The 15,427-nt window shown below is 44.7% G+C and overlaps 1 long non-coding RNA gene across 1 annotated transcript in view; it reads right to left on the bottom strand.

The window, feature by feature from the left end:
• Positions 1-2,333: 2,333 nt before the first annotated feature.
• The window catches only part of LOC140459000 (uncharacterized), a 36,200-nt gene continuing 23,106 nt past the window's right edge, over positions 2,334-15,427 (bottom strand). Inside the window, exons 4-5 of the long non-coding RNA XR_011953809.1 lie at positions 10,142-10,248; positions 2,334-3,371 (exon numbers count right to left, since the gene is read on the bottom strand). This is a non-coding gene — a long non-coding RNA (uncharacterized lncRNA). The remainder of the gene's footprint in view (positions 3,372-10,141; positions 10,249-15,427) is intronic.

The following is a 15,427-nucleotide window of genomic DNA, read 5'->3' as shown; positions in this document are numbered from 1 at the left end:
CTGCAAGATCATTTTTCATTCCTTGCTTATATCAAAACTAAAGTACTCTGTTCTCTGGTTGGCTCCATGACATGTGTTCTTGGAAACAATCCTTCATATACTCTATGATTTGTACTTGGAGTCTACCCTTTGCCAAGTTGATGAATTGATTCCATATGCACGTTTCTCCCACCGTTGTTAACTTGTCACGAACCCTCATTTCCGACCTCAGAAGTACTTTGGGGAGACGGTGGCTGAAAATTACTCTTCCAAAGAGGTTTCTTCAGTTTCTTTTTATTTGCACCTGGACTGATTTTAATTTGTTCCCTCGTGCCAACATCATTTCTTAATATAGCCTTGATATCATCCTTAACCAATACACCAATTCCACCTCCTTTACCTTCATGTCTATCCTTTCGGAATACCGAGTACCCATGGCCAGTTCACTATCCAGTCCTGACCTTCCGATAACCATGTTTCAATCATCCTTACCAGGTCATACCCATTTACCTCTGTATCTCCTGCCAGCTCATCAATTTTATTCCAAATACTGTGTGCTTTTAGGCCTAAGGATTTTAAATAAGATTTTTTCGATTTATTTTTCCCGGTTAATTGTTTCTTGAGTACGAGCTTCCTGATCTCACACACCTCACTCCTTCACGAACCCCATACATTCCATCTTCATTTGTTAATCGCTGACATACATCTCTATTATTTATTCCAATCTCCAACTCACATTTTGGACTGATTTGATTCCTTCTCGCAGCATGGTTATGAGACTGGCCGTGCCTGATGTTCTACTCACCTCTACCTTCTACTCCATTCCTGACCTACTGCTTTGTTTCCCAGCCTCCTGGTTTATTAGTTTAAATCCACCCAATTTGCACGAGACAACCTCCCCTCTAGGATGTTGGTGCTCATCCAGTTAAGATGCAATCTCTCCATTTCTTAAAGCCCACACCTGTCCTGGAAGAGGGCCCAATGATCCAGAAATCTGAAACCGTCGCCCCTGAACTAGCTCTTTTACCATACGTTAATCGTTACCTAATCCTTACCTCTATTATACGAGGCACTGGGTGTAATTCAGACATTACAGAGAATTGTTTTTTTTTCTCTCTCTCTCTCACACACACACACACACACACACACACACACACACACACACACACACACACACACACACACACACACACACCCTTCATTACTTTGAAGAAGAATACTTGGAACCTTATAAATAATCAGAATGATAAGTGGAATGAAGAAATTAGTTAAAGGTAGGATGCGAGAAATTAGAGTAATGAAATTACTCCTGATTGATCAGAACAGACGAAGATGTGAACATATTGCAGTAATCAAAATTATGAAAAAAAGGGTAAAATAACAATACTTCGTTTCTCTTAGCTGGCATTACAGCATCCAGTTTCAAGATCGTCGGCACAAGACCTTGGAGTGAGATAAGGCAAAAGCTCTTTATTGAGAGAGTTGTTAGGATTTGGAATGCCCTACCTGGGAGATTTGTGAATGAAGACTCAAGAGGGAACTGGATATATATTTGAACGTTGCGGAATTAAAGGGCAACAGTGATAGAGGTGGCAAATGGGAGGATTTGGGAGACACTTCACAAGCTGATGTATACACAGTGGCCAAATAGCCTCCTTGTGTACATTAAAGTTCTGTACTCTATCATGTACAGATGCAAGTCAAAGCCAGTATCAGATTATTTCCAGCTGTAAATGTTGGCAAATATCTGATCATTTTGCTGCAGCATAACCATTTATAATGCAAGTATTTCAAGTTCAGCTTAATGATGAAATATAATTAGTACTCAGCACACGAATATTTTAAATTTTGCCTCCCAACAAATAAAACAAATATTTCCTTTGCTTTGCCACAAAACTCTTTTGAAAATGTCTGACTGTTCACTCACACGGATATATGTTCTTCATTCTTTTTCACCTTTCACATTAATACCATTCATTCTGAAAATTGCAAGGTTACAATTGTTGTTCTCTTCAATTTAATAACACAAATCATTTATTTAATCTAATATTCTCTGTTCATTTTGAATTATTGTCATTTTTCAATTGTTGGTAAAGAACTGAAGCTCGCACATTTAGTGAGAAATTAAACTGATCGATTATAAATATGTAAGAAAGCAATTTCTATATGACTCTTCAATCGTTTACTCACTCGAAAAATACAATCATTCAGATGCCAACGACTTTCCAAATGTTGGAGCAACGATGTATTCATTTGAATACTGACAATGAGTATGTAATTGTAGCCAGTTTTGAGAAGATTTGTAGCTCAGTTTGAAGTTTTGGATGTAAACTTCTTCGCTGAGCTGGGAGGTTCATTTCGAGATGTTTTACCATCTTCATCTTCAGTGGGCCGCAGGGGAACCAACGCTGAAAATTCCTGCTTTCTATTTATATGTTCGAGTTTCTTTGGGTTGGTGATGTCATTTCCTGTGGTGAAGTCACATCCTGCTCCTTTTCTCAGGGGTCTTAGTTGAGGTCTAACTCGGTGTTTTGTTGATAGAGTTCAGGTTGAAATGCCATGCTTCTAGGAATTCTCGTGCGTGCCTCTATTTGGTTTGTCCTCGGATGGATGTGTTGTCCCAGTGGAAGTGGTGTCCTTCCTCATCCGTATGTGAGGTTACTAGTGAGGGAGGATGATGTATTTTCGTGGTTACGTGATGTTCATATATGCAAAAGCATGTAATTGTGATCACCACTGTAGTCAGATAACATGTTCTTAGTTCAGTATTAAATAAAATATACAATCTTTATTTTTGTGTCATAAAATGTTGGCAGGAAAGTATATTTTAGTTCCATAAATATAACATCAACCTAATTGTTTTCAGAAGTGATGCAATTATTGGTTGGTTGAATAATGATATTTCACACTTTTGTGAATCACAATTCACGAACATAGCAAATATCTGATTTTTTCAGATCAGATTGCAATCATAACCTACATTGAAAAAAGACTTTAAAAGATTTGAATTCAGTCACAGCTGCCGGTGATACTGGGTAAGATATTTGTCTGCTCTTAAATGAATCCAGAGAGCTTCCACCTGGGTCAGGGCAGTCATTCAAAAATTATTTCACAACAAATTATTTCGACTCCATCTTCGGTCTGAGCCTTGACTGGGGGCAGATGAATGGACATGGAGTGTCTGAATCACATCGCACAAGTTAATTATGGTGATGAAATCTGGCCTGCCTCCCAGACTCAAAGCATCTGCTCTCTGGACCAGACACTGGGTAAAGACGTTAACAAGTTGACAGCATTCTGCAGCACATTGTGTCTCGCAAAGAAAGCTTCAAAACCGTGTCCAATAAATGTCACCTTCACATTCACCAGTATACAAATAAAATTGCACATCTCTGTTGATGGACAAAAATTAATACATGGGTCAACCAATAAAATCTATCTGAAGAAAACAGCAGCAAATGACAAGTCCAGAATCACCTTAATAACAGAACTTGACGGATTCTGTCTGGTTTAGGTCATCATACACATATTGTACTGGTACTCAGGTGATTGTAAGAATGCACCCCAGAAGTGGATCTTGGCCTAACGCCCCTACAGAGTGTCCTGATCTCACACACATCACTCCCTCACACATTCAACAATTGAAAAGAATCCACATGCTGAGTGAAACATAGAACAGTACAGTGCAGATCCTTTGGCCTTGACGTCCTGCCGACTCTTTATCCTACTCTAACATCAGACTAACCGACATACCCTTCATTATGCTATCATTCAATTGCTTATCCAATGGTCTCTTAATATATCCCCAATGCAGCTGACTCTACTACAGTTGCCAGCAGTACATTCCAACCATCCACCATTCTCTGTGAAAGGAACCTACCTCTGACATCTCCATTCAACCTTCCTCCAGTTACCTTTAGGTTTTTCTCCCTCATGATAGATTTTTGCACCATGGGAAAAAGTATCTGGCTATCCACTCTATCTTTGCCTCTCGTCATCTTATACACCTCTATCAAGTCATCTCTCATCCTCCTTTGCATTCATCAAATGCAACTTTCCAGAACTAAGTAATGGAGATAACCCTGACAACCAGCCTCCATTCAAAGCCACAAAGCACTCTAACATAGACTTGGCTGTGTCTCAGTACTTTTGCAGTCACACTGAGATTTGAAATATTCGTCCATGGACAGAATGCACACCTTTCCTTCCAGATGAAAAGGCCAAAGATATTCAGATCGGCACGGATCAAGTAACTATCAGATCTGAACATGAAGTTCAATTTGTATTTCTCATCTGCAAATCCCCCCTTTCTGTACCCTCCATCAGAAAAAAAACAAGTCACCATTGTTAATACAGGATGGAACTTTATAATACAATGATAGTATTAAATTGTAGTTTCCTTGTTCCCCAAAGCTTTAAATCTCAGTCTCACAATTTCTCTCTCTTGTTAACTGAAATCCAAACCAATCTCATTCCTCCTTTCCTCCACACCCAGTTCTCACAATCTCTCTCCTCGCCTTGAGTTCAGTTTCCGAGCTGCTGTCTGCAGACTAAGAACCAAATCAATGAGTTTGACTTGGAGCCTCCAGGGTGTTGGTGAATCCTCCCCCCATCTCCCAGAACCCCCATTCTCTGATGAGAACCATTCTGCACACACTGGCCAAATCATAACTGGTTGAACTAAAATTAACCAAATTAGAACTCTAATTGGAGGCCCATCCTTGTCATTTTCCATAACAATCCTGACTATTCATAAGAGTTCTGACAACTTGCTGCCAAATGCTCCCCCATTGATACTTTGACCACTCGTCAGGACACCAGGCAAAGGGCGATTGCCCTGGGTCGGGTTCTCAGAGGAAAGAAGGAAGGGAGCTGCAAATGACAGATTAATCCCTCCCTGGCACTGACCCGCCCTGCACATATGCCAACAAATGGCAAGCACTGCGCCCGTGCACTGATCTCCCTTCCTATGGAACATGCTCTAGATCACACAGGAGCCTTGAGGATTGATATCAGCTGCTGCCCAATAGAGTGGAAGGGGTGGGGCTGGTGGACGGGAAATAATGGGATTGTAAACAATGAATGAATGTGGAGGACACTGGGGGATGGACAGGTCAGTGAGGGACAGGATCAGTGCAGCAGCAGGAGGGAATACTGGACAAAGGGAGCAATGGGAGAGTCTGACAGGAGAGAAACTACAGGAAGGTTCTGTTTGGAGACTCAGGCAGGGACAGCTGGGAGACAGTATGGCCTGGTGGCTTGGGCAGGTTTACTAATCATCCTCTTCAAAGCCATTGTTACCAAACTCTGAACCCGATCCTCTTGGTCCAGAGGAAAGGACACTATCACCATTTCATAGTGGGCTAGTGGAAAGAAGGGAAGATTTTCTCAACCTCACTCACATGGAAACTCCATGAGCTCCTCGTACTTACTGTCTACGGTGGGGATGGAGGAGACAGAGCAGGTGGGAGGGGGTAGGGATATAGGGACTGCCTTTCAAATGGAACTCACCTCTGTTGGTGTTATTAACAAGACTCAACACACAGTCACCAACACAAAGCTGATGTACGTGAACGTTATTCAGAATATTAACACCCATAACTGGGCGACGCAGACCCCAATGTACAGAGTTAAGTCCTGGATATCAATAACAGCCTTGTGCGTGGGAAATCATGTCTCATGAACTGGACTGAGTTTACTGAAGAAGTAACAAAGCGGATTGATGAGGGCAGAGCGGTGGACATGATCTTCATGGACTTCAGTAAGGCGTTCGACAAGGTTCCTCATGGGAGATTGGTTCACAAGGTTAGATCTCATGGAATACTGGGAGAACAAGCCATTTGAATATAGAACTGGTTCAAAGGTCAAAGACAGAGAGTGGTGGTGGAGTGATGCTTTTCAGGCTGGAGGCCTGTGACCAATGGAATGTCACAAAGATCGGTGCTGAATCCACTACTGTTTGCCATTTATATCAATGTGAACATAAGAGGTATTGTTAGCATGTTTGCAGATGACACCAAAATTGGCAGTGTAGTGGACAGTGAAAAAGATTACCTCAGAGTACAACGGGATCTGGATCAGATGGGCGAATGGGCTGAGGCGTTCAGTTTACAAAAATGTGAGATGCTGCATTTTAGGAAAGCAAACCTTAGCAGGACTTTTGCAGTTAATAGTAAGTTCCTGGGGAGTGTTGCGAAACAAAGAGACCTTGGAGTGCAGGTTCAGAGTTCCTCGAAAGTAGAGTCACAGGTGGATAGGATAGTGAAGAAGGCAGTTGGTATGCTTTCCTTTATTGGTCAGAGAATGAAGTATAGGTGTTGGGATGTCATATTGTGGCTGTACAGGACATTGATTAGGCAACTTTTGAAATATTCCAGCAATTCTGGTCTCCTTCTTATCGGAAGGATGTTCTCAACCTTGAAAGGGGTCAGAAAAGAATTACAAGGATGTTGCCAGCGTTGGATGGGGTGTTTTCCGTGCAGCGTCGGAGGCTGAGGGGTGACCTGATAGAGATTTATAAAATCAGCCGGTCATGGGTAGGGCAAATAGACAAGGTCCTTTCCCTGTGGTTGGGGTATACAGAACTAGGGGAGAGGGAGGGGAGAGTAGGCAGAGAGGGTGGGCTGAGGGTGGGGGGATAGAGAGGATGTGGGGATTGAGAGTGTCGCACAGGTGAGGACAGAGATGGGGGCAGGGGAGGACAGGCAGAGGCAGGGGAGAATCAGAGAACAGGGAGTGGAACAGAGGGGGAGGGAATCAGAGAGGGGGGAACAGAGAGTTATTTTATGGATCTCCAACTCAACCCTGTTCCTGTTTTCTCCTCCTCACTTTCAATCCCTCTGAAGAGCTCAGAACTGCATAGTTCCTGGAAAGTCGAGTTTCGGGGAGACTGGGTGCTGAAGACTGCATTTGGGACGCTGACCTTTATTGGTCTGTGCACTCATCAATAAAGGGACCTGGGTTCGATTCCACTCTGTGTCGTGTTTGCACATTCTCCCTCCGTGTGTTTGTACGGGCATCCTCTGGGCGCTCTGGTTTCCTCAAAAAATCCAAAGACGTGCAGGTTAGGTGGATTAACTGTGGGTAATGCTGGGTCACATGGTTCAGGTGGGATGGTATTCCGATGGTTGGTAAGGTCTCATGGGCTGAATGGGCTGCTTCCACACTGTATGGATTCTGTCACTTAGTATAAGAGTTAGGAGGTCACGTTGTGGCTGTACAGGGCATTGGTGAGGCCAGTTTTAGAATACTGCATTCAATTCTAGTCTCCCTGATTTCAGGAAGATAGGACTCAGCGCCATAATAACAAGTTCCTGGGAAGTGTTGATGAACAAATACACTGTGCAGAGTGGTTTGATAGTTCCTTGAAAGTGGGGCTGAAGGTAGACAGGTCGGTGAAGGTGGTGTTTGGTATGCTAGCTGTTATTGGGCAGTGCATTGAGTATAGGAGTTGGGAGATCATGGTTCGGTTGTACAGTTTATCGGCTCAGCCACTTTTGGAATGCCCAGACTACTTTACGTTCTAGTATCCCTGCTATAGGAAAGATGTTGGGAAATCTGAAAAAGTTCAGAAAAGATTTATAAGGGTGCTACCAGTATTGAAACATGTGAACCATAAGGAGGGGCTGAGGACATTTTCCATGGAGTAGTGGACGTTGTGGGATGGCATTATACAACGTCTTCAAAACTGCAATGTTTCCTGCAACTGTCACCATTTCAGATGCTGCCAGACCTGCTGAGGATCTCCAGCATTTTTTTTTGTTGTTATTGCAGATTTCCACTATTTTGCTGAGGCACTTAGAGTCATAGACATTTAAAAGGCTTCATATTTTGTTGACTCTCACCCCTGGGATGGCAGGACTGATGGATGAAGAGGACTCAATCCTCGTTTTATTCTCCTTTCCTTTGTCTTTCTGAGCTGTTGCCTGCATCACGAAAACTCTATTTCCCATTCCCTGACCTGAATCTGGCCCATCTAAGCCACTCTTTAGCTCCCAACCCCCTGCCAGACTAGTTACAATCTCACCAATGGAACTGGCAATCACCCCACCAGGAGATTTCTCCCAGCCCTGCCAAGGGGTAACCAGTCGGGCTGGTACAAGTCTCACCTAGCCCAGAAACGGTCGCAGTGCCTGGAAAATCTAAACCCTTCACTGGTACACCATTTCTCCAGCCACACATCCAGCTGATCTATCCTCTTGTTCCGGCTCTCACTTGCACATGGCACTGGGTGTAAGTCTGATATTATTACTTTTCATTTTAATATATCTCTGATTTTCCTTTATACATATTTCAGGCCCTCATCCCTTTGTTTCGCGATGTCGTTGGTATCTGTGTGTTCCACAACCATTGGTTATTTAACCTCCAGCTGCAGAACTCACTGTAGCCACTCCATGATATTACAGATCCTAGCACCAGGGAGGTAACATGCCATCCTGGAATCATGTCTGTGGCCACAGAAGTACCTGCCCTTACTCTGACAATTGATCCCATGTCACGATAGCCCTGCAACTGTCTTTCCTCCTGTGCTGTGCAGCAGAGCTATCTGTGGTGTCATTACCCTGGCTGTTATTGATTTCCCCGAGAGGCCACCCCACCCATTCACCCCCAACAGAATTCCAACCCGTATACAGTATCTGTTTGAGAAGGGGATGATCACTGGGGACTCCTGCACTCCCTTGCTGAGCCTTTAACTTGATGTGATGGTCACCCATTCCCTTTGTGCCTGTGTAACCCTCACCTGCAGTGTGAAGAACTCACTAAACGTGCTGTCCATAACATTCTCAGTGTCATAGATGGTCCACAGTGAGTCCACTCACAGCTCCAGGTCTGAAAAGTAGTTTCCCAGTGACGCAGATGGACACACTTCCTACACACATAGCCGTCAGGGACACTAGAAGCGTCCCTTATTTCCCACATTGTAGAAGAGGAGCCCGCCATCGGTCTGAGGGTTCCTGTCTCAATGTCTCTCTAGATTCAGCTAGTTACTCCCATTAAGAGAATTTAAAAGAGCTTTCAAACTTCCTTCACTTCAAACATGTCCATTACAATCAATAGCCCCAATCTTTACTTAAGCTGATATATTATACTTTAAAAACTGTTAACAAATACTCCGCAGTATCGCTTACAAATTGGCTGTTCCCATTGGGAAATTGCGAAATTCTGAATGGACTGAACTAAAACTGAGTTTCAGCATCACCTTCTCCCTGTCTCATCTCCCTCTGTTTTCACCCAACTCCAAAACATTCTCATTGAGCCAAGCAGCACTCAGCGTCAACATGACCTTCAGCAATTTCTGGATGAACAGATAATTGTCAGGATCTGGAAAATTCCACCTGAAAAGTTACTGGAATTTGAGTCCATAAGAAATTTTAATGGGAAATTTACAGGGAATTGAAAATAAGGAGTTCACAGGTTAAAGTCATGAAGTGGTTGACAAGGTCTAAACATGACAGTTCCTGCAAAGAGTCGAGGTGTAGTTTGGATAAATCTATGTTCCCTCTCAGACCAATATCTCCTTCCCGGGCTGCACGGCCCAGAACAGAGCACATACCCCAAAGGTGATCCAACCATGAATTTGTACATCTTTCTGCTATTTGTTTGACAAAAATATGAGAGTCTGGAATAGGGTGGTTCTGGAAAAGCACAGCAGTTCAGGCAACATCCGAGGAGCAGTAAAACCGACGTTTCGGGCAAAAGCCCTTCATCAGGAATAGAGACAGGGTGCCTGCAGGGTCGAGAGATAAATGAGAGGAGGGTGGGGTGGGGAGAACATAGGAAAGAGTACAATAGGTGAGTGGGGTGATGCTGAAGGTGATGGGTCAGAGAGGAGGGTGGAGTGGGTAGGTGGAAAGGAAGATAGGCAGGTAGGACAAGTCATGGGGACAGTGCTGAGCTGGAATTTTGGAACTGGGGTGAGGTGGGGGAAGGCGAAATGAGGAAACTGGTGAAGTCTACATTGATGCCCTGGGGTTTAAGGCGTTCAAAGGCGGAAGATGAGGCGTTCTTCCTCCAGGCGTCGGAAAGTGAGGGAGCGGCGGTGAAGGAGGCCAAGGACCTCCGTGTCCTTGCTCAGTGGGAGGGGGAGTTGAAATGTTGGGCCACAGGACATTGTTTTTACCTAAAAATATGAGCTACTTTTCGACAGACAGAACAGACAAACCTTTCTCCTTCCACAGTTAAATGCCAATGATATTCAGATCCTGATGACTCCGCTGACTGTAGAAACATGCTTTTGAGATCCCGGTCTCAATTATTCTCAATTAATATCTGATAAAAAAACTTCACAAGACAAAGCTCACAGTCAGTGCAAGATGAATATTAAAGACAAATATTTCCTTGGTATATGTCTGATGTGTAAATGCTCCTCTTTAAATCGCCCCCCCCACCCAGGAAGAGGACATGTCCATGCGCCTCGCTGTACCTTGCCCCCAATAAAGATGGTGGCCATAACCCAGGACCTATGATTGCCTGAGGGCCACAGACATTTTCCCATTGCTGCAAACGTGGGAGCAGGAGTTTCTAATTCAGGACTAGCGACCTGTACAGAGTGTAATTAAACCTCTCCCAGTCTAAACTGATACATTTCATTCGGTTTCCGCTGCCACTTCCCCTTTCCCGTTTCCATCGCCTTCACACACCAAGGGTCATTCCGGTACATGTGACCCTTCCTTAGATCCGATTGTAGGAATTCTAAATTTTCCCAGCGACCGTGCGGAAACAGGGCCATCGGCCCAACAAGCTCACACCCACCCTCCGATGATTATCCCACCCAAACCCATTCCCCGACCCTATTACTCTACATTTACCCTGACTAATGCACCTAAACTATGCATCCCAAAACACTACGGGAAATGTAGCTTGGCCAATTTACCGAACCTGCATATATTTGGACTGCAGGAGATAGGGGATAAAGAGTAAATAATAGGTTGAGATGGAGTGCAAAGAGAGACAGGAACATTTGGAAAGACAAAGGAGTGGATAATGATCTTGCTGGGAGGGTGCATAGCTGTTAATGGAGGGGACAGGAACCTGTGTCTGGCAGCATCTCAGTGGCGGTGGTGGAAATGGTGGCTGATGATCTACGTTCTGCTGCAAAAAAGACCCTGAGCTTCCAGTTGCCTGCCATTTAACACACGAGCCTGTTCCCTGGCCAACATCTCTGTCTCAAGCTTACTGCAGTGTTCCAGTGAAACTTGATGCAAGCTGGCAGAACCCTCCAGAACATACCAAATTGCCTCCTCTTTCAAGGATTCACAATTTCCCCTCCCATGTGGTCAACAATGCCCTCCAGTGTATCTCCTCCACTTCCTGCAACTCTACTCTTGAACCCCACACCTCCAACCGCAACAAGGATAGAACCCCCCAGTTCTCACCTTCCATCCAGATACAACACATCATCCTCTGCCAGTTCCACCACCTACAATCAGACCGCATCATCAGAGATATATTTCCCTTCCCACCCCTTTCAGCATTCCACAAAGACCATTTCCTTTGCGACTCCCTCATTAGATCCATGCTCCCCACCAACCCACCCTCGACTCCCAGCACCTTTGATAGCCAGTTCAAGAGGTGTAAAACCTGTGCCCACACCTTCACCTCACGTCAATCACGGCACCAAAGGATCCTCCCACATCCAGCAGAGATTTCCCTGCACGTCCAGACACCTCACCTATTTTATCCTTTGCTCTCGATGTGGTCTCCTCTACATTGGGGAGTCAGGACGCCACCTTGATTCAGAGAACATTTCTGGAACACATGCACCAAACAACTCCACCACCCTGTGGCCGACCACTTCAACGCCCTCTCCCACTCCACCAAGGACATGCAGGTTCTGGGCTGCCTCCGTCGCCAAATCCCTGCCACCCGACATCTGGAGGAATAACACCTTATCTTCCACCTTGGGACGCTTCAACCACACGGCATCAAGGTTTGCTCATCTCCCCTCCCCCCACCTTATCTCAGATCCAACCCTCCAACTCGACACTGGCCTCTTGAACTGTCCCACCTGTCCATCTTCCTTCCCAATTATCCACTCCAACCTTTCCCCATTACCTCCCATCTACATCTACCTATTGCCTTCCGAGTTCCCATCCCACCAACCCCACACACCCCTCTTATTTACCTCTCAGCCCTCTTACCTTTGGAGAGCTGATGAGTTAAGCAGCCTCCTTTCAGAATTAACAATTCTGTGAACATTTTATTCTGAGCCCTCTAAGGGAATATCAGGGCAGAGTTTGTAAAGAGGTTCAGATTGAATGAGGGTCTCAGTGAACAAAAGTGAGACACAGATACAGAGAGGTTTTGGGATGGATTGAATCAAATGTTATCAATTTGCACGGCTGCCAACATTACAAAAGTTACAAAGGGGAGTGATCAAGAGAGTGGAATTAGAGCAGCAAATAAATCTTAAACATTTATGGAGCGATAGGGGATGCTGGGTAAAGATACCAGTTAGTGCTGATTTCATTTCAGACACACCAGCCAGGGCACACATCCTTGCTGTGTCTACCATATTGATCTCTTTAAGATTTTTGTTCATTTGAAGTGTTTCATGTTTAGATAGCCCAGAGAAGACAGATTCCTTCTCCTCAATCTCTTCCGCCAAGGCAATGCTGCTGTTAGAATTCAAGTCACGATGGCGTGTTACTGGCTGCTTCAAGGACTGGAACTGGCAATTGAGACTGAAAGGTTACTGTATAAAATATCTTCAATTGTATTGCCAGATTGCCAGACATGAGGGGTTTTAAGAAAAAGAACTTAAATGATGGGCATTGAGTGTCAGAGTGCCTACTGTTGTGGGGACATTCTGTTCAGATACAATCTATTGGTAATTGTTAGAATTGACTTATCCTGGCTCCAGAGAAGTGGGCAGAGCATTATAACAGTCATCGAAGATGGTAACAAATTTCCCAGAGGTTACAAATCGTAAATGACAGAGTAGGCATGAGTTCTGCTGGTAAAGTGTACAAATTTATTCAAAATGGCTCCAATTTATTTTCAGAATCAAGTGAGAGAAAAGCACATTACTGAGGTGCATTAGTCCAAATTTAGACATTCAGGACAGCTGAAGGGAGAGCTGGTGTTGGCAGTTGTCATAATGATAGGAAAACATTTGTTTCACAGAGAGAGAGTTCACAGATGGAAAACTCAGCTTTAACATCACATCAACTGCAGGGTCGTCCAATTCTGCAGGTCCTGATCCTTCTCAGTAATATAAAAGGGGAAAGCAGCATTCCTAGCTCAGAGAAATCATTCCCATGTTAGGCAGCTGGTTGAATATTTAACCGGTCATGTGATCTGGGAAGACACCAATGTAACGGGACCAGGGCGAAGCTGTTTAAATGTGAAGAAATAAACTTACCCCTCCCAGTGGGACACTCACTGACACAGTCAGACTGGGGACAGGCTGTTCACCTGCCTCACGTATGGGAAGGGATTTACTCGATCTTACAATCTGCTGAGGCACCAGAGAGGGCACAATGGATTTAGATCCTTCACCTGCTCCATGTGTGGGAAAGGATTCACTCAGTCCCCTGATCTGCTGAAACACCAGTGAGCTCACTCTGGGGAAAGACCATTCACTTGCTCCCAATGTGGGGAGAGATTCACTCAAATGCACCACCTGCTGAGACCCCAGTGAGCCCACACAGGGGGAGGCCATTCAGATGGTCAGGGTGTGAGAGGGGATTCAGTGATTCATCCTGACTCCCTGAGACCCCAGTGAGCCCACACAGGGGGAGAGGGCATTCAGATGGTCAGGGTGTGAGAGGGGATTCAGTGATTCATCCTGACTCCCTGAGACCCCAGTGAGCCCACACAGGGGAGAGGCCATTCAGATGGTCAGGGTGTGAGAGGGGATTCAGTGATTCATCCTGACTCCCTGAGACACTAGCGGGTTCACATTGGGTAGGAGCTGTTTCCCTCTCTGTGTGACAAGGGATTTGCTGAGACTCAACACGACTGAGAGCCCAGTAAGTGCACACAGGGAAGTGGTCATCCCCCTGCTCCGTGTGGTGGAGAGTTCACACATCACTGCAGGACTCTGATTCTGCAGTTACTGTCCATCAGAGTGAGGAGTGGACCTGGGACATGATGACACTGCTGGAGTATTGATGTTGTTGTTAACCACATTAACTGGGCTGGAGTTGACTGAATTTATATTGCCACTTTGTGAACCTCAGGATGCCTCTCTGGGCAGAAGGTCACCACAAACAGCAATGTGACAAGGAGCAGGGTTCATCTGTATTGATTTAAATTGTGATCATAGTACTGCTGTCTCACAGCACCAGGTAAAAGGTTGGAGTCCAGCCTTGGTCAACGGCCTATGTGTGGTATCCACATTCTCCCCATAATAGTATGGGTCCCCTCCACGTGCGCTGATTTCTCCCACAATTCACAGATATGCAGGTTAGGTGGATCGGTCGTCAAAAATTGTCCACAGTGTTCAGAATTTGCAGACTAAGTGGATCAGCCATGGGAAATGCAGTGTTACAGGGATGGTTGGTGAGATTTGATGGACCAATGCTCTCCTTCCGCACTGTAGGGATTATATTCTATGATTGAGGGTAAAGAATATTCTCAGGGTTTCCTTGGAGGAGGAGCATGTGGTGTGTATCAATGCTCTCTACGCCATTAGATAGAGGTGGGCACCAGAGGAGATACAGTGTTTTATCTCCACCGCCACCCCTTCACCCCCAACTCTACTTTGATTAAGTCCCTTCCCACTCTGCCACTTTTAATGGTTTGCTTTGCCCATAATGGGCTTTGTTTGTAAATATTCAATTGATGACACTGATGTGCTACTGCTGGAATGTTAACAAAAAGCAAAATAATGGAATAATGATGTTGATGGTGGGAAGGTTGCTCAGCTGTGTGAGATAACACTTCTGGGTAAGAGAAATGGGAGAAAAATGCTTCACAGCTCACAGAACGAGAACTGAAAGTAGTTAAATCAAACCAAAGGTTCAGAGAGGGAAGGAAAATTTCCCTGGAGTTTGAGTCACTGAAGAGTGATGGGGTCCGGGAGTAGACAGGATTTTGTTTAAAGAGCATTTGAAATTTTAAAAACTTATATGCAGATAGTTTTGATTCTATACGTTTTATTTATTGTGGAATAAACTTATTTAAAAAAAAACAAATTCACAAAGCTTGCGTTAAAGGCAAATGTTAAATAAAATCCATCAAACCATCCCTCACTGAAAACTGAGTTGGAAGTGCAATCTCCTGCAGAATCCCTGCCCTGACTACTTCTTCCTACCCGGGCTCCATGGCTATATACATACCTGGGAGATCGCAGCAGGAGAAGGCCATTCGGCCTTTGAATCTGGCTCCACCATTCAATGGGAAACAGCTGACCATCCAGCTCAGTCTCCTGTTCCTGCTGTGTTCCAATCCCCTTTCATGACTTTACCTTGAAGAACTATATTTCAGTCCTCCTTGGGCTTCA

Source organism: Chiloscyllium punctatum, chromosome 34, assembly GCF_047496795.1.
Source record: "Chiloscyllium punctatum isolate Juve2018m chromosome 34, sChiPun1.3, whole genome shotgun sequence".
Lineage (NCBI taxonomy): Eukaryota > Metazoa > Chordata > Chondrichthyes > Orectolobiformes > Hemiscylliidae > Chiloscyllium > Chiloscyllium punctatum.
This window is presented reverse-complemented; position numbering and strand designations above follow the sequence as displayed.